Here is a 24,202-nt window from a genome sequence, read left to right as displayed (position 1 = left end):
CTAATACCAATATTCTTCAAAATAGAAACAGAAAGAACAGTTCCAAATTCACCTTATGAGTCCACAATCACCCTGATACCCAAACCACACAAATACTCTCAACGAAGAAACAGAATTACAGACCAGTTTTCCTCATGAACATTGATGCAAAAATACTCAATAAAAAACTTGCCCACTGCATCCAAGAACATATCACAAAGATCATCCACCATGATCAAGTAGGCTTCATCCTATAAATGCAGGGATGGTCAAAATACAAAAATCTGTTCGTGTAGCCCACCATATAAACAAACTAAAAGAAAAAACCCACATGATCATCTAATTAAATGCAGAAAAGGTCTTTGAGGAAATCTAACACCCCTTTATAATAAAAGTCCTGGAAAGATTAGGAATACGAGAGACAAACATAAACGTAATACAGGCAATTCACGGCAAGCCAACATCAACATAAATGGAGAAAAGCTCAAAGCAATTCCACTAAAATCAGGAACAAGACACAGTTCTCCAACTGAATGAAATCAGGGAGATTCAAATAGAAAAGAAAGAAATCAACGTATCTTCATTTATAGATGCTATGAGAATATACATAAGTGACCCTAAAAATCTATCAGGGGCTGAAAACACATCAAGGTAGTTAGTTAAATATGAAATTAACTCACAAAAATCAGTAGCCCTCCTACATACAAATAATAAATGGACTGAGAAAGAAATCAGGGAAATAACATGTTTCACAATAGCCTCAAATATAAAATTGTTGAGGTAACTCTAACCAACCAAGAGAAAGGCTGAAATTAGAGGGACAAGTTGTCAGAGTCAGGGGAGAGTGAAATAAAGAAAGAAACGCAGGGAGAGACATAAAATTAAAGGCCACTTGAAGGGTGGTATGGAAACCTAATACAGTAGAAGTTTCTTAGAATAGGTACACACACACACACACACACACATATATACACACATACATACATACACACACATCACACACACACACACACACACACACCACATACCTGGGGTAAAACCAAATGCTATGGTTCTTCTAAGTGAAAGTAGAAATAAAGTAACTTCTAATGATATTCGGCTATACTCACAGATCATTGCCTTGCTCAGTCATCAGAGAAACTTCCTCCTGTAGCAGATGGGAACAAATACAGAGACCCACAGTCAGATACAGAAAATGAGAGACCATGGAACAATCAGCCCTAAATGGAATGTCTCCATCAAATCCCTCCCTTCAGGGTGCAGGGGGAAAGGGAGTGAATCTAGCTCAGAGCAGAGGTGAGGAGGAACTGGGAGGAGTAGAGAAAGGGAAAATCTATTTTTAATAAAAGGAAAAAATATTATCTACCATCATCAAGTTGGCTTTATCCCAAAGATGCAAGGATGGTTCAGCATGAATTAAGTCAATAAATGTAACCCACTCTTCTGGATTGCCCTGGTGCTGTTTGTATTTTGCTGTTAATTCCATTTCCTCAAGAGGGACTGCCAGGACCAGGAGTGGATCACATACTCAGGTGATTTCATGTGAACCTTCTTCCTATTTTAACTGGTCAAATAAAAGCTAGATCATGTGATTGGGCAGTGGAAGGTGGGGCTGGATGTTTTAGAGAGGGAGAAGAGAGAAGAAAAGAAGCAGACAAGGAGACAAAGAGACAGAGGAAAAGGAGGTGGATGGAAGATGGAACAGAACCACGTGGCCCAGAGAAGCCGCAAGTAGCAAGGAAGCTCACAGCTGTGGAATAGAGGAGTGCAATGATAGATCTGCCCAATCTAGGCATGCAGCTTATAAATATTATAATTGAGTTGTGTATTCTTTGCACAGGCTTATTGGGATTGGAGATTTGCTGCAACAACCCACCATATAAACAGACTGAAAAGCAAAAACCACATGATCATTGCCTTGGACAGAGAAAATGCCTTTGGCAAAATTTAACATCCCTTTATGATAAGTCTTGAAGAGACTAAGGATACAAGAAACATACCTCAACACAACAAAAGCAATTTACACAAAGCCTACAGCCAACATCATCCTAATGGACAGCTCAAGGTATTTCTGCCAAAAAAATAAATAAAACAAGGATGTCCATTCTCTCCATACCTGTTAGAGTATTTGAACTCTTAGAGCAATTGGACATCTGAAATAGATCAAGGGGATATAAATTGGAAAGGAAGAAATCAAAGTATATTTATTTGCAGATGATAGAATTTCATACATAAATGAACCAAAAGACTCCACTTAGGAAACTTCTACAGCTGATAAACACTTTTAGAAAAATAGTATGATGCAAAATTAATACACAAAAAAATCAGTAGCCTCTCTTCATGCAAATTAAACAAATACTGAGAAATAAATGAGAGAAATGGTGCCTTTCACAATAGCCTCAAAAATAATATATTTTGTTGTAACTATAATTGAACAAGTAAAAGACTTATATAATAAAAACTTTAGAGCTGGGCAGTGGTGGTACACGCCTTTAATCCCAGCACTTGGGAGGCAGAGGCAGGCAGGTTTCTGAGTTTGAGGTCTGCCTGGTCTACAGAGTGAGTTCCAGGGACATCCAGGGCTACACAGGGAAACCCTGTCTCAAAAAACCAAAAATAAAACCTTTAAGACACTGAAGAATGAAATTGAAAAAGATACCAAAAAATGGAAAGATCTCCCATGCTCATGGATCAATAGGATTAATACTGTGAAAATGGCCATCCCTAACAAAAGTATTCTATAGATTCTATACAATTCTCATTAATATTTCAACACATTATTCACAGAAGTTGAAAAAAAATCTTCAACTTCTTACAGACACACAACAAAATAGGATAGATAAAATAATCCTGAATAATAAAAGAACTACTAGATTTTTCACCATCCCACATTTCAAACTGTAGAGCTACAGTAATAAAAACACCATTTTAATGTCATAAAACAGACACATTGATAAATGGAATAAAATTGAAGACTCAGACATAATTCCACACACCCACAGACATTTGATTATTTAAAAAGAAGCAAAAAATACACAGTAGAGAAAAGATAGCATCTTCAACAAATGGTATTAGTCAAACTAGATGGCTACATGTAGAGGAATCCAAATAGATCCATACTTATCACTCTGCATAAAACTCAACCCCAAATGGATCAAGGACCTCAACATCAGATACCTTGAACCTGATAGAAAAGAACAGGAAATTGAACTTAATGGCACAGGAAAGGACTTTCTGAACAGGATATTGATAGCACAAGTTTTAAGCCCAACAATTAACAGATGGGATTGCATGAAGCTAAAAAGCTTCTGAACAGCAAAGTACACTATCATTCCATCAATGTGGCAGCCTACAGAATGGGAAAGGATCTTTGCCAATTTTACATTTGGTATAAGGTTAATATCAGAGTAAACAAAGGGCTAAAAAAACAAAAGAAGAAAACAAATAACCCAATTTAAAAAGGGGATATAGAACTAAACACAGAGTTCTTAAAACATGAAACCCAAATGGCTGAGAAACACTTAAAGAAATGTTCAACATCCTTTGCTGTCAGGGAAATGCAAATTAAAAGTGCTTTGTGATTTTATCTTACCCGAGTCAAAATGGCCAAGATCAATAAAACAATTGACAACACATGCTAGTTTGAATACAGGGGAAAGGGAGCACTTCTCCATTACCGGTGAGAGTGCAAACCGGTGCAGCCACTATGGAAATGAGTGTGGAGGTTTCTCAAAAAGCTGAAAATCAATCTACCACAAGTTCAACTATGACACTCTTGGGCATATACCCAAAGGACTCTACATCCTACTACAGAGATAATTGCTCATGCATGTTCATTGCCACTCTATTCATAATAGCCAGAAATTGAAAACAACCTCGATGCCCATCAACTGATAAATGGATAATGAAAATGTGGTGCATTTACACAACAGAATACTATCAGTCTATTAAGAAAAATGAAATTATAAAATTTGCAGGTAAATGGATGGAGATAGAAACAATCATCTTGACTGAGGTAACCCAGACTGAAAAAACAAATATCGCCAGCTTTTCTCTTACATGAGAATGTTAGCTTTTAAGCTTTCTATATGTGTGCTTCTTTCAAAATAACCACAGAGATTATGTATCTAGGAAATAACCATGGGTGAAGGGGAGTAAGGGATCTTCTAAGAAATGTGAAGTATAGTGTTATAAAGAGATAAAGAAGAAACTAAAATAGGATTAAATGGAGAGGGGAGTGGGACTGCAGGGTGAAGGGAGGAAAATGAGGATTGACAACTAACACTAAAGGCCACTTGAAAACCATATGGAAACATACTACTGAAGAAAATTCCTAAGATATGTACACATATGGGAGGAATTTAAATGGAGTCACCATATAATGGAGGAGACAATGCCCAACTAGATGTCTCATGCCACCAAATAAAACCTCCAGTGCCAAGAATGGGTTCTATCTTGTTAAGTCATTGGCCAAATGGGTCCCATAGACTCTCTCTCCACCCCCGTATTATCACAGGCTATTGACAAGGTTATTGATTGTCCTTCATAACCTGATGGAAAGTCCTTATAGCTGAAGAAAACATTTACTTATGTCATTAACATGGAGAAACTGAGCATGCATTTTTTGTTTGGGATTTTGTATTGGGTTGGTTTGGGTTTTCTCTTAATGATCTTCTTCATTTTAGTCTGTATTGATTTTTGTTTTTTGTTTTTCCTGTGGGTTTTTTTATTAGAGAGAGAGAGAGAAAGAGAGAGAGAGAGAGAACACATGAAGTTGTGTAGTTAAGGAGGTATGGATAATACAGGAGAAGCTGGGGAGGGGGAAGAAGAACATGACTAAAATATACTATACAAAAATCATTTTTAAATAAAAATTAAAAAATAAACACACATACACACAAACTAGAAAAAAAAGAGAAAGGTGTTCAGCGTCAGGAATCAATTCAGAGTTGTTAGCCAATGAGGTCTCAGACTCCCCTCAACCATAAAAGCAAACAATATAGGCTATTGCCATTGCTCTAGGTTATCCTCCAGAACTGGACAGGAAGATCCTGTTGCTGAAGACACCACATACATGAGCCATTAAACATAAAGAAACCAAGTTGTTACTGACCCAGAAGCTTCATCCCTACTGGCTAGCTTTCATGGTGATGGAGGATCCTATGTGTAGTGTTAGCATTCTGTCTAAGCTCTGCCCCACAGTTACCTGGCAACAGCCAGGTATGCCTGACCCACTATAAAAGGAGATGCTTGCCCCCTCCTCTCTTGCTCTCTTGCTTTCTCTTGCTCTCGTTCTTCCCTTCCCCCATTTCCCTCCCCCCCCTCTCTCCACATGCTAATGGCCAGCCTCTTCTCCTCTCCTCCTCTCTTCCTCTCTTCTCTTCTCTTCTCTCCCTCTCTCTCTCTCTCTCTCTCTCTCTCTCTCTCTCCCTCTCTCTCTCTGCCTCTACTACCCTCTTAACTCCCCTCCCCATTCCCTTAATAAACTCTATTCTACACTATACTGTTTGTGGCTGGTCCCTGGGGGGGCGGGGAGGGGGAGGAATGCCTCAGCAAGGAAGGGGCACCTCCTTCCCCCACACCTCAGCACACCTCCATAAAACATACCCCTTTCTTTATCTTTTTATAAACACATCATATACTACCAGAATAGAAAAGAAATCCTCAGTCACACTCAGCTGTGATCTCTGTCAGCTACAATAATGACTGGCCTGAAAAGGCATGTCCATTGGTGCAATGATAACATCAACATCATGGGAGTGATCAACCAATTACTGTTTAGATATAATTCCTGCTCCGTAGATGACACCCATACCTGGGACTATTATCAAGCCAATGACTTGTGACTAGACAGGTCATAGGCCTTATGAGAAAACCTTCCTATTATTCTGCTAAATGGACATAGTATTAAACATGACTCCTAATGTTTTATCATTATATTCATAGACCAATGTATTTCTGAACCCTCATCTGAGAAGCTTCAATTTAATGATAATGATTAGCAGAGACCCACAACTGGCCAAGGTGCAAGACTATAGAATGATCAGTCTTAAATTGAACACGTATACTTCATCCTCTCCTCCCAATTGAACATTGTGGAAGAGGGAGCAGAAAGAGTGGAAGAGCCAGAGATTGGAGATGTGTATGAGGAAACTGTCTTCTGGACAGAGCAGGACAGTTGCTTGTATGAACACACAACGTTATAACAGCATGCACAAGACCTGAACAAGCCCAAATGAGACAAAATCTCAACATGGAGATTGGATTTCAGTACAAAATCCCATTTCTAGCTGTGCAGTGATTGGCACTTACTAGCTTCTGGAAGAAGAAACAGTTTTCTCTAAGAGTGTTGCCCCTAGTTAGTCAACTACGCTCCAGGGGAAGATTACACATTCCAAGAATAACTGGATAGAACAGATTGGTCTTGAGGAATTTTTTTTAAAGAGTACAAAATTGGGTAGATAGGGAAGGAATGGTGGATGTGGGAAGAGTTGGGGATGGGGGTGAATATAATCAAGATACGTCATTTGAAATTCTCAAAGAACTAATAAAAAAGTTAAGCCCATGGCTGGATCAGTCTTAGAACCATTGGTAGATTGTCTATTGTTATTTTGCTAATCATTCTGCCGACAAATTGTGTTCTAAATATTTATATTTACTTATAAATACTTATAGGCCTACACTGCTCTCAACCTTGGTCAGAGAAGCTTCCTTTTGCACAGGACTACAGTCAGTGCAGAAATACATAACCGGTCTGGGTGCTGAGAAAGAAAGACTGAGTGTTCAGCCGGAAATCAGATATCCTTATCAGATGCACACGCGTGCATATTCTGTCCTGCTCCAGGCAAGGCTCAGGGAGCATCATAGAGGAGGAGACAGAAAGAATATATGAGCTCAAGATGGGGAAGAGTGCTGTGAGATGCTGTCTTCTGGACATGACATGCATTCATGAACTCAAACCAGCTGTGATTAACTACATAAGACCTATGCCAGATCAAACCAGCCAAAATTCCTGAATACATGGGAAAGAAGCTCTCCAGTCCTGGCCCTTCACTAGGAAGATACTAGTAATTGATAGCTGCTGAGGGAAGGAGAACCCTTCTTTGAAGTTGTGGCATTAGTATGTTTTACATGTTACAGTGGATTACTTCATACACATGCACACAAATAATATATATATACATATATATATATATACATATTAACATGTGTGTTACATTTCTATTATTATGATAAAACATCATGACCAAAGACACCATAAGAAAGAGAGAACTTATTTTTGACTTATGATTCCAGAGATACAAGAGTCCATAATGATAAGGTAGAAGTGTGACGGCAAAGTACAGACAGGGCGACAGAAGCAGGAAGCTGAGAGCTCACACCTTGAATCATAAACATAAAGCAGAGATAAAGAACTGAAAACGGCTAGAGACTTTTAATCTCCTAGCCCACCTCCAGCGACATTCCTCCTCCAGCAAGGTTGTATCACCCAAATCTCCCAAAACAGGGCCACCAACAGGGGAGCCAAATGTTCAAGTACCTAAGCCTATTTGGAACACTTCTCATTTAGACTACTGCAATGTGAAGTTAGGAGAGGTGCTGGGTGGGATACAGGGAGAAATGGAGAAAAACAGTTGGAGGGGTCAATATGATCATATTTCATTGTATATGTGTATGAAATTCTCAAAGAATTAAAGAACTTTTAATAATGACTTCTTCATTTTTCTAATTCATTATTAAGAGCACTTAGAAAGGAGAAAGGCCAATTTTTATATCAACCCTATCTCATAACCCTGATATTTTTTCTAATTCTAATGACTTTAAATACATTTTAATTTTCTATACAGTCATATTTATAATATTTGCATATTATAATATTTGCATGCTTATTTTCTCATGTCTTTCCTTTCTATCTTTATCAGACATCTTTGGTTTTATAACTGATATACAAAAAATTAGTATGCTTAATGTATGTAACTTTTATTTTTCTTTATTTTTGAGAATTCCATATACATGTGCAATAGAATACGATCATATTTAGAAATCAATTTGACAGCATGACCATTTAACAAAATAACAATAGTAGGTTCTACCCTAGGGTCTATGATCTTTCTAGCCATGGGCTTTTGCCCAGAATCACAGTACTTGGAATGAAAATCCCTTCTATGGAGCAGGCCTCAAGTCCAATCAGAAAGTGCTTAGTTACCCCATAATAGTTGTGCCAGTCTTGCACTAGTGGGTACTTCTTACCTGGCAGGTCATAATTATAGCATACAAGGTCCAGCACTTGTTAAGACCTTTGATACATCTTTTTCTCCCTCTCGGCTACCTGCCAAGCTCCTTCTGGCACTATGAAAGCCAGCCAGAAAGGAAAAAGTTATCTATCTATTCAGCTTAAGATTGATTTCTCTATGCCCTGCAACCAAAGTGTGCAGTAGAGCCTTACTGTATAGTTATGGTGGGTAGCCATTGACAAGAGCAATAGCCTGTGTTATTTTGGAAACACCTGAGGCTTCCTTGACCAAAGCCTCATAGGGAAGTATTCTATGCCCTGTACTGAAATTTTTATCTTGAGCCATATATATTATATATATATAATGTGCATTGGCATCTTGCCTGCATATTGCCTGTGTGAGAGGTTGGGTCCCCTGGAACTGGAGTTACAGCAGTTGTAAGCCACCATGTGGGTGTTAAAATTGAACCCAGGTGTTTTGGAAGAGCAGTCAGTGTTCTTAACCACTACACCATCTCTCCAGCACCTATCTTGATCCTTTCATATTTTTTTTTCTTACACTGGCAAAGACCTGCAGTACAATTTGAATAAAAGTGATTATAGTAGGCAACTTAGTCTTGTTCCCAATCTTAGGAAGTATTCTACTTTGCTTTTCTGTGGCTGTTATAAACTCCAGCCAAGAGCAACTTGAGAAAGAATGGGCTTATTTTGTCTTGCGCTTCCAGGTCCATCACTGAGGGATGTCAGGTAGGAACACAGAGGTTAGACTGAAGCAGAAATCGCAGAAGAATGCCACTTCCTAGCCTGCTTTCCATGGCTTGCTCAAATTACTTTCTAATACAAACTGGAAGCACCTGCCCAGAGGTGGTACTGCCCACAGTGGTCTGGGCCCTTTCAGATCAATCATTAATCAAGAAAATGCCCCACGGACATTCCCTCAGGCCAGTGTGCTAGAGGCAACTCCTTAATTGAAGTTCCCTCTTTCCAGGTAACTCTAGTTTGCATCAAGTCGACAACAGCTAGCCAGCACAGGAAGCATTAACTATTTCCCCATTAGGTATGATGTTTGAACGTGCAGTATTTTAATAAACTTCTTTTAATTCTTAGAAAACTTACGTTTGCTATGAGTTCTTTGTTTGTTTGTTTGTTTGGGCACTTTACTTTTGCACCTGTTGAATGATTATAACTTTTCTTCAATCCCTAAAAGAATTTGTAAAAATTAGAAAATTAGTGGATGGTTTTCTCTGAGTATTTTGCAGAACTGACTATTGGACAGTGTCTGGGTCTGGAGAGGTAGGTGTGTACATGTACACAGAAGCCAGAGCAGAACGTTGGCCGGATTTTCCTCTATTGCCCTCTACAAAAGAAATGCCTTGAAAAAGGGTCCCTCACTGAACTGGAAGCTCACTATGTTTTGACTAGGCTGGGTAGCCTGCAAGTTCTATGGATCAACTTGCTCTTGCACACCAGTGATGGGGTGACAGGCAGGCAGAGTCATGCCAGGCTTTTACATGGTTGCTACAGATTTGAACTCGGGTTTTCATGCTTGCAATATCTCCCAGAGACCTCTCTCTCTCTCTCTCTCTCTCTCTCTCTCTCTCTCTCTCTCTCTCTAAAGCTTTTAAAGGCATAAATTCAGTTCATTTAAAAATTATAAGATTGCTCAGATGTTCTATTATTTTTCTGTGACTTTTAGCAAATTTTATCTTCCAAGAACTTTTCCATTGTATCAAAGTGTTCAAAATTGCAAGCATAAAATTAGAATTCTAACAGCTTCTCGTGCCCCCTCTGCTCCTTATCCTTTATCATGCTTTCTTATTTCCTGAATCATGATATCTCAAGGATCCGTCAAAGAGCCTTTAGCTTTGTGGATGTTCTCTCTATAGCTCTATTTTCTATCCCACTGTTCTCTACTATCCACCTTCCTTTAAGTCTAATGTGTTCTCTTTTTCCAACTTAAGACAGAAATCCAGCTCTTCCTTTTTAATGTCTCTGTGTGTGTGTGTGTGTGTGTGTGTGTGTGTGTGAATTTAAAGCTACAAAATTGTCTCAGTTGTCCCACCACATAGCCTTAGATGCATTTTGCAAGATTTCAGGTAAAGATTTCCATTCTAGATAAACCCAAAGTCTTTTCTAATTTCCACTTCGAATTTATGTTCGGTCCATACGATTTTATCCCTTTCCAAAGCATGGTGCCCAAATTTAGAGATTATAAAAATAACCACCTAAAGGTTTTCTAAAAATGTTTCACACCTCTCCCACCTACCAGATTTATATTTCCAGAGAGCGGGCCTGGGGAATCTAGATTTCACAGGTACCAGAGGGATCCAGATGCAGGTGCATGACTTCCTGGCCCACAGGTTGGTAGCAGATCATGGTTTTCATAAGGGCATGCAGAAAGTCTGAGTTACCCAAGTCATCTGAGTCCAGCACTGGACCTACATAAAGCTATTTAATGAATGAACCAACAAATGGGGGAAGAAAACAAATAAAATACAATTTTTATATCGAGAGAACTAGAATTGTTGACTGCTACAAATTAGAGGAACCACCACAGCATCATTCGGTCCCTATTTAAACCAATTCAAAACAGAATTGTGTTCCCTGGTTTTCCCATTTCTGTTTCCCAGACATTCTTCTCATCTTTTGCTTTCTGTTGTCCTGGAACACAGCCTTAAGTATGGGTTCATGCCTGCCTCCTGGCCCAGAAAAAGTAGCCGTATCATTGGGGATATCCTGACAGGGGCTCTGAGCCGGGTGTCTGACTCCTCCTCCACCTCTCTCCAAGCCAACTTCCAGAGCCTGCCCATAAAACCCCATCCTAAATAAGGTTATCTACATTATCCTCCAAGCCTTCCACGCCAACCCTGAGAAACTTCCCCCGAATCTTTGTCCAAAACTAGACCTCAGACCTTTACAAGCTCTGCCCTCCGTTGCACTAGTAGCCTAAGCAAGTTGCTTTCTCAGCAGACTCTTAGCTACTTCCCCTCACCTCCACACAGGCCTCTCTCTCAAGGCTGAAAGGCCTGAGCCTGATTTTGTCAGTCAGCTATTGTCCTGGCAAGAACAACCACCACACCAAGCATCCCCATTCAGTCAGCCAGGCAGCCAAGTTCTCTCGGTCTCGCCAGCCCCCTCCCCCAACCCCAGCCGCCCCGCCCCAGGGAGGACCTTGCTGGTGGCTGGGAGTCTCCCGGCTGCTCAGCCTCCCTTCTTCCCTCCCTTGCTCTCCCTCCTTCCCTCCCTCCTCCACCCGCCCCTCGGGCAGGGACTGTGCAAATCGAGGAGAGGGGAGGACCAACAGGCTACCCGGGGTCTAGCTAAGGGGCCAGGACTCTTCACTGAGACCTTATCCAAGCTAGGTGTTCCCCGCATCACGGAACCTGGATTTGTGTGAAGCGGGGTGATTCCAGGGCCAGGAATTCCTTCCAGCAGGTCCACTGTACCTTCGTCTCGCTTCAGGACCCCCCTTGGATGCTCTGAGCCACCCTTCTCAACCCGGATCTAAAACCTGGGACACGGCTATCAGGCCAGCCTCTCTCCCTCCACCCCTCCCCCTCTTTCTGGCGTCCATCCCCTCCCCAACACCACCTCTGCTGCTGCCTCTGGCTGTGGACCTGCACCTCTTCTCCATCCTCTCCAGGCCGGGAGAGTGGGGTTAGCCTGGATGAGAGTGTGCCCCTAACCTGGGGCCCTCCCAGGCCATGGCTCCTGTGTTCCCAGGGAGGAGTCCAGGACCCTGAGCATCTGCTAGAAGCTTGGCAGAGGCCCCGCTGGGACCGAGTCTTCTGAGGACAAAAGGCTGCGGCCAGCAGGCAGACTGGGTGGGGGGTGGGGGGGGGACCGGTAGCTAGGCAGGCAGAACAGTAGCGGAGCCAGCGCTGGCCCCCTCCCAGACCGGCGGTGGCATGAAGATGGGGGTGGGAGTGTTTAGTGGGAGAAGCACCTACCAGGACCCCCATCTGCCCTCTACTTGGGCATCCCAAAGCTGTGTGCTGCCCACCTGGTGTTCCCCAAGATCTCCAGCTCTACCAAGTGTACCCTTCTGGCACCTGCTTCCCTTGCTGCCAATGATTTAGACCAACCAGGCTGTATCCACGGCAACAGAAGCAGGAGTGTCACTGGCTGCCAGATCAGTGAGGGTCCCACAATGTGTTCTGGGCTGTGGTTTATCCTGGATGAGACAGAGTGAGCCTCCTTCCTGAATTCCAAGACAGTCCTGCTAAGAGAACCCAGGTAAGTAGTCAGCATTCTTCCATGAAGGAGCTAGGGGAGGAGGGGGGCTGGGACTTCTCTTCTGTCTCTCCATAGATTTCAGTCTCTATCACTGTCATGCTTCCTGTCTCTCTGTTAGTCTCTCTGCTTCATCACTGACTATGACAACACTCAAACCCCAAGACTGCTTATCTTTCCCCATCTTCTTTAATCCTGAATGTCCCATAAGAAAGGGAACCACCACCTGTTTCCCCACCCCCAACCCCTCACAGGGTCTGTTTCTATCATGGTCACGTTTAGACACTAGACTATTCCTTGTGTGCTGGCTGTGGAAGGGGTACCTGGGGGCTCATTGAGCCTTGTTCTCACAATGCCTGCAGCTTCCTTTCCTCCTTTTCCAGGTTCCTTAGCTTGTTTGAAGAATTGTGATTTCTCTCTCTGTTTCTGTCTCTCTGTGTCTCTCTGTCTCTGTCTCTCTCTGTCTCTGTCTCTGTCTCTCTCTCTCTGTCTCTCTCTCTCTCTGTGTGTGTATGTATGTGTGTGTGTAAAAGAGGAGACAGACAACCTGGACACCAAGCAGGTGGGTAGATATGACAAGGAGGCTGCTCCTAATGCAGACCACCCCTCATTCCTTCCTTTATTCTTCTCCCAGTCTCTACCTACAGGTAACATACTTTTGCTCACTCACCCCGGAAGATGTGTCCCAGCTAGTGGGAGGAAGCTGCTGTAGGAATAGAGGAAGGTAAGGTGGGGGTAGGGAGCTCATTAAGGCCCTGGGCTCTGAGAGCACTTGAACCAATCCCCATGACAATATCAGGGGACAGGAATAACATAGTGGTCCCCACACTGTGGGCCCTGGCTTCTATCACATGGCTCTCTGTTTCTGTTTCAGATACCCATATTGTGTTTGGGACACAGTAGCCAGAGGTCCCTGTATCTGGAGGTGCAGTAAAACCTGGTATATGGAGAACATGGATTCTACTAGGGACACGGCTCCTAACTACTAGCTCGCAACTTTAGTGGAGGCATGTCACTTGTTGAACCTTGATTTTTCCCATTTGTCAAAGAGACTGGTAACCCTTTCCTCGCGGATGTGTGCAGGGATTAAATAAATTGGTGCATGCAAACAATTAAATGTGTTTATAGGATGGTGCTGAGCAGTGCCAGGGTCAATATTATTGCTGGTTGTTCATGATTAGTATTGCTATGGATTAGGGGAAGGATTAGCACCTTTTCTCCAGGGTCTCAGCAGAGATCTAGAGAAGCCAGCAGTGGGGAAGATGGAAGGTGGAAGGTAGAGGGAAGCAGAACAGCTTTATGCTATTACTTCTCATTTGTAAAGAATGAGAGATACTTGTGGGCAGTCATCCCCTACCCTACTCGGGGTTCTTTCCATGCACTTCCCCTTATTCGTGTACTCAGACACACACACACACACACACACACACACACACCAGACTGAAAGTCAGCAGAGGCCTGGCTTGCAGCCTGCAGAATTCCTGGCCCTGGTATGTGTCCCTCTGTTGAGGGGAAATTAGCAAGAGCTTGGCTTATGGTCAGTGGTTGGCAGGGACTGGAGACAAGACTGAAGCTTTTGAGATTACAGGGTTCTGAGTGAGCTGGGGTGTGGTCCGTGCAGTAGCCAGACCTGTACCACAGTTTGCCCATCTAGACCTTGGGTTGGGGAGAATAGGGTTTCCTAATTTGTTTCTAGGTATGGAGATGTGGTAGAATACCAAGGGGTTGGGAATCAGCAGAGGAGTCAAGGGAGGGGAGAGATTGAAAATAGATTTCCTCTGAGGGACAGGGAGGGCCTGGGACCTTTAGACATGAGTACACTTTCCTGAAGAAGCATTTGAAGTGGAAAGGAGAGGAACTAACCTGTTGCCCAGGGGCATCTCGACCTGAAACTAAGCATATATATGTGTGTGTGTGTGTGTGTGTGTGTGTGTGTGTGTGTGTATACATGAAGACAAATGACTGCATGTATAGTCTGTGTGCACATGTCTTATCACTGTACTGTAGGTATATATGAGTTTGTGTGTGTGTGAACAGGCTATATAATAGCATATGGGATTATGTAGGTGTCTGAATTGATTTGTGTCTGTACTAGAGGGCATGGTTTTGTATGTCTGTCTGGGTGTGCAAATGGTCCTGTTTGATTTTGACCCACGTATTGGCATATTTCTCTGAGCTTGTATTAGGCCTGTTAGTGTGTGTAGTGTGTGTGTGTGTGTGTGTGTGTGTGTGTGTGTATGTATTGCATATCCAATTAAATGAATGCCTAGTTGGATCTGATTGTGTATATTCCTGTTTTTCCATGTGTGCCTTTCAGTGTGTGTTCATCCAAACGATTTGTTTGAGTATAATAATAGATATATGTATCCCATGCATATGTGTGTTGAACATGCTTATGTGTGTTGTAGGTGTGTCTCTCATATATTTGTATGAACAGGCCTATGTGTAAAAGTCTGTATAGATTCTTTAGCATTCTTCATTATGTCTATGCCTGCATGCGCATGTTTGAGTGTCCACTGTCTTTAAACAAGCCTATGTGTTCATATCTATTTAAAGAAATGTAAGTATAAATAGACACACTGAAATAAGAGACGAGTATATGAATGAAAAATATTTTAAGTGTGCACAGACTGTGGTGTTTACAGCAGTGTGTATTATATTCAGCCACAAGGCTGTGTGCATAGGTGAATGGGTAGGGTACATTTGTATGATGTCTAATTTGGTGTAAGTGCATATCTGATTATTGTATGCATAAGTGTTGCAGGATACTTGGGTGCATGTGTCTCAGTATGTGTTTTATTTGAATTTTTTAGTGTGACTGTGTATTTGAATATGTCTTGAGTGACTGTGCATATATATGCTAGTATTTGCTAATACCTGACTGTGCATATATTCAAGTGAACATATCTGTACATAGGCATATGTTGTCAAACACAGTTAAGGGTATATTTTTGAATAAGCTTGTGTATGCCCATCTGAATACACAAATATGTGAAGTATCAGTTATTATATTATATTATATAGTGATGTATTATATATTATAGAGTGATGTATATAAATCTATGCATGCTACTCTTAGTTCACAAGTACATTTATGTGTGTGTATGCATTTATTTAGGATGTCTTTGCATGTATGTATGTGATAAGTGGATCAAATTTTCTTATGCAGATCAACAAGTGCGTGTGCAAGAATACATGAGAGTACTTCTATATGTGCATGTGTTGAAATATGCCCTTATGTTCTATTCCAATGTACATATAAGTTACTCTTCTTTTATTTATGTGGCTTCTCACAATGGGTGTGTGGATATAACAATGTATATATACTTGACTGTGATAGTGTGCTTTGTGAGTATCTGTGTTTCCATATTTAATTGTATACCTATAAGAATGAATTAATGTATATACAAGTCTATAAGCATGTGAATATGCTATGTGTGTACATGACCAGTTGTGTACACAAATCTATATGTTAGAATATCTGCATATGTATACTTCATCTCATTTACAAGCATTTGTATATTTGGGTATGGATATGTGTGAGCACACCTATACAGATATGTATGTGTATATGCATGTGTGCATGCATATGTGTGTGTATGTGTGTGTGTGTGTGTATTCCTGTAGTTATGTTTGAGGATATACATGCACACATTTGAGAGTTCCCTCTTCTGTACCCATGTTTCTTTATCATTTCTTTAGATATGATACATATATTTTTACATATCTCTGTAGATATGTAAAAAATACTTTCACATATCTGTATCCCCACTTGTGTTTGTGAGTGAATGCATGTCATTCATGAGTATATCATGTGACTATAACCTATTTTAAAGAGTAAATGTGTATACTTGTCACTAACTCCAATGGAAATGTGCCTATGTATGCATAAATAAAAGGTATTTGTGCATCTGCCTGTCTGATATAAGATTTGGCTTTGGTCTTGTGCAGACTGACCTCTACACAAACTTCTTACCCACATACACCCAGCTTTTATCTCATCCACACCATATGCATGCACCCACACTCTGCACATGAGTCTCCACATGCTCACCAATGGCCACTGGGGGCCGTGATAAAACTTTGAAACAAAAATCTCCCTTCCTTTCTCACCACTGGCAAAGGCACAGGGCAAGGGAGCATCATAATAGTGCCTAGGGTTAATAAGAGCTTTGGTTGGACTGTGTGTGTGTGTGTGTGTGTGTGTGTGTGTGTTTAAGAAAGAGGCAAAGTGACAGACAATATGAGAAAGTAGGAACGTACATCTGGACATTCACCACAGAAAGCACCCAAATTATGCCACTAGGCAGAAATGTAGATTTTAATAAATATGGATAAGTGAAAGTGTATCTTAGAAAAGTAGTAGGTATGGGTGGGGGAACGAACATGTGTATATATGTAAGAGATTATAGGTATTTCTGGGTAGTGTGTACATATGAGATAATTGTGTATATTAGGGAGGGAAGGATTCTTTTAAACACAAAGATACACACACACATCCCACCCAAATATTTTCAACTGTCACACAAACAATCTGTGTATGCCTCTACATAAACCTACTACCCAAATCCACCCATGCTTTCTCCTCCTCCACACCATATGGATATACCCATCCCACACTCTGCACAGTACTTCCCACACAAATGTGCCTTAAACACATTCTTCATACACACCATCCGGATTACATCAGTAGACTTAGTGAGCATGAGAGCATGTGTATTGGGGTTATACATGTTTATGAGATGTGGATGTATCCTGATGGTATATGAGAGAAAATATATGGATACATTCAGGCGGCTGTGTGTGAGACCATATGTAGGCTCATTTGGAATAGAATGGATTTGAATGTAGGTGTGTTTGAATAGTAAGGTCAAACTATGGACATACTTAGGTGGCAAGTGTGTGTGTGTGAGAGAGAGAGAGAGAGAGAGAGAGAGAGAGACAGACAGACAGACAGACAAAGAAACAAACAGAAAGTATTAATGCACATAGTTCTCTGAATCAGGTTAGAATCTAGGTGATATGTGAATGTATGTGTCTCTGAGTGCATGTATTTGGCTTTGGAAACTGAATATATCTAGGTGGTATGTCTTAGTGCAGTGCTTTTGGAGGGTATATGTATCATTTTGGGTGTGTTTTGATAGTGTGCATTTGACAGAGATCATAGGTACAACTAAGACAGGTATGAGTGCTCTAAGTTGGGGTGAGGATAAGTTCAAGTGTATCTAAATACTGTATGTAAGAGTGTGGGCATGCTGAGTTGGAGATTGTATAAGTGTGACTTTAATTGGATAGAGTGACTGTAAGTGTAAGCATATGTGCATATATATTGGAATGGATTATGTAAATGGGGTGTGTATGAAAGTGTGGGTGTACTGGTGTTGGGTATATGTGTGAAAGTGGATGTATCTGTGTGGTGCCTGTGAAGAGAATGAATGTGTAAATATCTGAGTTTGGGGCTTATGAAAATGTGGGTATATCTAACTAGGATATGTGCAGTTCTCTGAATGAATAGGGAAGAGAGAATCTAAGTGGTGTGTATGAGGAAAAAAATGTATGTTTGTGTGTGATGACTGAATCTACCATGTGTGCAGGTATATCTGGACAGTGTGTGGTTCTGTGTATTTCAGTTGGAAAGGTATTTAACATGGATTCATGTAGATATTTTATAGGTTCTGTATCTAGATGTTTTGTGTATTCAATAGTGTGGTCATTTATGAGTAAAGCTTGTGATTGTGACCACATATGTATATATTTTCTTGGGCATATATATCTCTACTAAAATGTCTGTAATGTGAATTTGTCCATAACTTGGTATGAATGACCGTTTGTACCTAAGTGCATTAGTAAATGGGAACTGGCTTGTGTATGCACATGCTAGAAATTATATATATATATATATATATATATATATATATATATAATTTCTAAATGTGAATTTAGAATTTATTTCTGAGGTGAATATATTTCTAAATGTGAATAAATTGAGTCTGCAAGTTCTCTAGAGAGCGCCTTTGGGTTTACTGTTTATTAGCTGTGTGGTTTGGGTAAATCACATAACCTCAACAAAGCCCCAGTCTCTTGTCTGTAAAATGGAAGAAATAAAACTATCTCTCTTGCAACATTAGGATAGGATGAGTTAATACACTAAGAGTCCTTGGACCAGTGCCTAGCATATAATGAGCCCTCTCATGAGGGATTACTTATTACAGGTAACAACAGTATATTACCTGTTTTTATCATCTGTGTATACCTGTTACAATTATCCCTGTCCTAAAAGTTAACAGTGTGCATTCATCTACAACTGCAAAGGAGGTTTTCACGTACATATTTGCCTCATTATATGTGCCATGTGTATGTTCAAGAAAAATGAGCTTAGCCTCTTTTTATGTAAGAGTGTCTTTGTACATAAAAATTGGTTAATAGATATAAAGTATCTCAGTGTTCATACAGAAACAGATGTATGTGAGAAAGAATGTGCTGAAGGGTAAATGGAAGGACGTTGAGCCTTTTGTGTACATTTGTTAATATACCCTTCTCTAGGTATATGAATACACACACCCATATGTGTGATAATGTAGCATCTGTGAGAATGCAGGTATATACATACATGAACATGATCCTGTGTACACACATGCTGGTGTATTTGTATTTGACTCTGTATCTAGGTTTACAATTGTCAGTATCTAAATGTGTGCATGTGGGTCTCTGTTCTGCCTGTAAATTTCAGAAGGCTGATGTTCCTTTACATATGATGAATGCAGTGGAAACATTTGTGTGGTGTGGGTTTGTCTCTAATACATGTGGGCATGTATTAGAATGTGTGCATCTGTGTTGTTCAATGAGGGTGGGATGTGTGAATCAATGTGTGTGCATCTGAAGATTTGTGTTTATGTGTTTCTAAGCCTCAGTGGTTATGTGGGTTTGGGATGCATGAGTCTGGATTGTTTCATCCGCTTGATTGCCTCTCTGTGCAGCTGTGAGTCTGAGTAAAAAGCCTGCAAGTATGCCGATGCTATGTGTAAATGACTGTGTACCAGGGCTGATTTGTGAGAGTAGCTTTTTATAGAATAGTAGGTTTGGGGCTAGGGAGACGGCTCAGTAGGCAAAGCTGCCTGCCAGTAAGGCAGACAACCTGAGTTCAGTAACTGGGACCCCCATAATAGAAAGAACTCTGAAAGTTGTTCTTTGACTTCTGCATGTATACATAAGAACACACATAAATAAACATTCTTTACAATAAAAATTAAATGTAGTAGCTCCAATGTTTTACTATAAGAGGCAGTGTGAAGCAGAGAAGGTTTGCATCTGTAGGACATGAGCAAGATTTGAGTCATGTCTAAGTGTCAGTTCTTATACCTGTACAAGCAGGAGTGTGTCTAAATGTGTAAGTCTGTGCAATTAGGTTTGTGTGTATGCACATTTCCAAGTGCCCTCTGAATGGCGAATGTGTCTCTGCCTATGCCTATGTTATGTCTGTATGTTGTATATCCTTGAGTCATTTGCTGTTGAATGGATACCAAATCACATTCACATTTTCTTTGTGTAGAACACACACAAACACATACACAGAGAGAGGGGGGAGGGAGGGAAGGAGGAAGGGGAAGGGAGGGAGGGAGGGAGGGAGGGAGGGAGGGAGAGAGAGAGAGAGAGAGAGAGAGAGAGAGAGAGAGAGAGAGAAGCTGCTAAATGTATTTATCAGCTGGTTTAACTCTGAATGTGAATACAGATCTGAATGTTCATGTGCCAATGTGTGTGTGTGTGTGTGTGTGTGTGTGTGTGTGTGTGTGTGTGTGTGTTAATGTTTCATGCAATGTGACTAGATGTGAGTGTTTTAGAGCATTCACACAACTCAACATCCAGAGAAGGTAAAATCTATATGGCACACTCGAGTAAACTAAAGACTATTTAGAGGAGTTTGATAAGAAATTCCTAACATTTTTTTCATATTATACATTTTTAAGGAAAAACTACAAAGTTTTAGGAGTTTATTAAGTACTGAATTTGTATACAGCTTTCAAATAAAGTCTTTTTGAAGATTATTTCATGATAAACTAGATTGCTCCTCTCAATGCCTAACATCTTCCCTCCCTCCCTCCCTCCCTCCCTCCCTTTCTCTCTTTTTATGAAACAGGGTCTTGCTGGCCTAGGGCTCACTGTGTTACTTACCTAGGCTGGCTTCAAACTTGCTTCTTCCTAGCAGGATGTGGTAGGGCACACCTTTAATCCCAGTGCTTTTGAGGCAGAGGCATGTGGATCTCTGTATTTGAACTCTGCCTGGTCGACATAGTAAGTTCCAGTATAGCCAGAGTCACATGATGAGATCCTGTCTCAAAAAAGCAAACAAAACTAAATAAGCACTTGCTTGCTTCTCCCTCACAAATGTGTTTACAGGCATGACTAGGTCAGAGTAGAGTATTTTTTTGAGACAAGTCAGGTCTCACTATTTAGTCTTGGCCAACCTGGAGCTAGGTTTGAAAACCAGGCTGGCCTCAAAAATCATAGAGAGCCACCTGCCTCACCCTTCTAAGTTCTGGGATTAAGGCATGATGGGAATCCATAGTGGTCAGCAGTGGCCACTTTTTGGTAGGCCATGCCTACCATGACTTTTATATTTTTTTTATTTTTTGCTCACTTTTATCTGGATTCAGTAAATCAATTTTGTAATTCTATTTCTTGATGAAAAGTACAAACAACGGCAACAAAATAGGATCAAGTGATAGTGTATAGTTTTGGCACATATAAACTTCTCCTTTTTTTTTTTTTTTTTTGGTTTATTTTTAGATTTGGTTTTTCGAGTCAGGGTTTCTCTGTGTAGCCCTGGCTGTCCTGGAACTCACTCTGTAGACCAGTCTGGCCTCGAACTCAGAAATGTGCCTACCTCTGCCTCCCAGAGTGCTGGGATTACAGGCATGCGCCACCACTGCCCGGCTCACATATAAACTTCTACATGGCCTGCTGCTTAATCTTGGAAGCCATGTATAAGGTAACCAAGGAGGTGGCTCAGGCACATTTTGCCCTAATTTCCTTCAAAAGTCACCTAAATGCACAAAGCACAGCTATATGATTCTGCAGGTCAGCAAAGCCTATTTCAAAAAAGAAAGTAAAAAAAAAGAAAGGAAGGACCACCTGCCATGCAAATTCAGACACCCAGAGCCTTCTTCAAGCTAGATGCAGCAGCGTGCATATCTAATCGTGTACCTACACGAGATGGGAAGTGGACACAGGAGAACTCCACAGAAGTTTTGGGGCCAGCTAGCATGACATAGGCATAACAAACAATAAAGACCCTGTCTGGAAAGCAAGAACTGACATAAAATAGTCCTCTCGCCTCCACACGTGTGCCCCCCCCCCCCCCCCCCGCCACACACACATAAAATTCTTGTAATAAGTGCTCATAAATTTTGAATCTAACAGATAATTATCATTTGAAGTATCTCAAAAATTATGATGAGACACTTCTTCTAAGCAGACTTAGCTCTATACATACTCTAGCATTCATATTGCACCACGAAGTAGACATCACTCCAGAGCCACACTTAACCTCCATTTTCCTAACCTGGAGTTGACTTTGAATCTGTAAGCCATGTCAGTGCTGCCTACTTTGAGTTTTGAGTGCCTGCAAATGCAGTGCTGGTCGTGTGCATGGTGCTCACCTAGCATGCATGAAGTCCTGAGTTCAGTCCCCAGCAACTCATAAGCCAATAAGTAGTACATACCTCTAACCCCAGCACTGGGGAAGTGGAGACGGTAAGGTTCAAAAGTTCAAGGCTATCCTCATTTACATAGAGCGTTCAAGAACAAGCTGGGCTACATAACACCCTGATGCACCAAAGTAAAAAGATGGCTATTGTTTTTTTTCCCATATGTTCAAAAGGGGGTATGTTGAAGCCAGTTGAGTATCAAATCTGCAAAGGAAACAGACACAAAGAAGTAATTGAATGCTTTTAACTTATAATACTTTTAAAAATTAACATTTATTTTTTTATTTGGCAGGGGCATGGAGTGGTTCACACATGCCACTAAGCACATGTGAAAGTCACAGGACAACTTGCAGGGGTACATTCTGTCAACTATGTGGGTCCCGGGAATCAAAATCAGGTCTTCAGGCTTGATAGAAAGTGCTTTTACCTTCCAAGCCATCTTATACCGCTTTTATAAAATTCCTACACACTTAGGTTTAAAGCAGAAAAATGAATGTATGATTTTAATTTTTCACATAAAACTAAAAGATACATGGAAACAGTTTTCTACTTAGTTAAATTTATCATTTAGTTAATTAGTTCATCATGTATTATAGAAATTAGACTTACAAAGTTTTGCAAGTGACTCTAGCGTTACCAAAACCAGTTTGTCATCACAACATTAGCGTCCAGTCTAGTCTACATATGGAGTTCCAGACCAGTCAAAGCTACATAATGGGACTCTGTCTCTAAACAAAACAAAAACCAGTAACATCAATCCATAGATCTATGCAATTTACATATTTATCCTTTTTGAATAAATTTGCATATATTAACCTTAGGGTTTTCTTTCTTTTTTTTTTTTTTTTTACTAATTGCATTTCTCTTCAAGGTCTCTGATTAGTGCTGTAGATTAAGCATATACGGACAATATCCATAAATCAGTATATAGTGAACTCCTTTCAGTTCGGCAGTTTTTTAAGCTAGTACCACCTCTGACCTGTTACCAGTGTGTCTCCTAATAGCGATAATGAAAACTGTCCCTTTGCCTATTCTCTTTACCTCATCCGTCCCGAATACACTGTGGACAATTCTCCTGCAGAATGCTAGCAGATAAGATTTCACTTAGCTTTCTTGTTAAGTTTGCAACCCTGTCACTAACTGACTGAGCTCAGTATATAAGAATAATCTAATCATCATAAAATATCTTGGTTCCTTAATTTGTACTTCCAAGTGCTTTAAAATATTTACTTCAGATGTATTTATTTTATGAGGTTTTGGTGTGTGTGTGTGTGTGTGTGTGTGTGTGTGTGTGTATTATGTGCATACCTGGTGCCCACAAGGGTAATAGAGTGTCAGATCTCTCAGAACTGGAGTTACAGATGGTTGTGAACCATAATCTAGGAGCTGAGAACCGAACCCCAAGAGCAACAAGTGTTCAAAATCTCTGTGCTGCTACCTCTCCAGCCTTGTGCTTTATTTTTTTTAAAACTCAGAATCCACTTAGTGCTACCAGTATGAGCCATCTCTCCAGCCCCAAGTGCTTTTTGAAAAATCTGAACCTTAGATGATGTGGTGGCACATTCCTATAATCCCAGTAGTCAGGAAGCTAAGGCAGGAGTATTATTAGGAGTTTATCATTATCTGGGGCTATGTAGTGAATATGGTGATTATGAGGTCATCTGTGGCTACCTAGACCTTGTTTTTTATTGAATATATTCTTCATTTACATTTCAAATGTTATACCCTTTCCCAGTTTCCTCCCCTCCCAGAAAATCCCCAACCCATTCTCCCATCCCCCACCTCCAATAGACCTTGTTTTTAAAAAAAAAATCCAAATGAACTGTGAATCTCTCTCTCTCTCTCTCTCTCTCTCTCTCTCTCTCTCTCTCTCTCTCTCTCTCTCTCCTTCCCCCTTCCCCTTCTCCCTTCCACTTTCTTCCTTCCCACTTTTCCTGTCTCCCTCAACAACTACTTCAGGCCTTGTGCATGGTAAGCCAGCACTCTACCTACCATTAAGTGGCATTCCCAGTTCTTATATCTTGTTATTGAAGGGTACAACAAATCTTTATGG

The 24,202-nt window shown here is 40.7% G+C and overlaps 2 long non-coding RNA genes across 2 annotated transcripts; one reads left to right on the top strand and one right to left on the bottom strand.

Moving 5' to 3' along the window:
• Positions 1–1,088: 1,088 nt before the first annotated feature.
• LOC127675608 (uncharacterized) lies at positions 1,089–11,424 on the bottom strand. Its single transcript, XR_007975491.1, has 3 exons — positions 11,384–11,424; positions 10,479–10,660; positions 1,089–1,126 (listed from the first exon to the last, which is right to left on the bottom strand). It is a non-coding gene; the product is annotated as an uncharacterized LOC127675608 (long non-coding RNA).
• A 36-nt stretch (positions 11,425–11,460) lies between these two features.
• On the top strand, positions 11,461–16,344 carry LOC127675607 (uncharacterized). The gene is made up of 3 exons (XR_007975490.1): positions 11,461–12,448; positions 13,080–13,169; positions 13,320–16,344. It is a non-coding gene; the product is annotated as an uncharacterized LOC127675607 (long non-coding RNA).
• Positions 16,345–24,202: the final 7,858 nt, after the last annotated feature.

This window comes from Apodemus sylvaticus, chromosome X (assembly GCF_947179515.1).
Source record: "Apodemus sylvaticus chromosome X, mApoSyl1.1, whole genome shotgun sequence".
Lineage (NCBI taxonomy): Eukaryota > Metazoa > Chordata > Mammalia > Rodentia > Muridae > Apodemus > Apodemus sylvaticus.
Note: the sequence above shows the minus strand (reverse complement) of the source record. Positions and strands in the feature narration are given on the sequence as shown.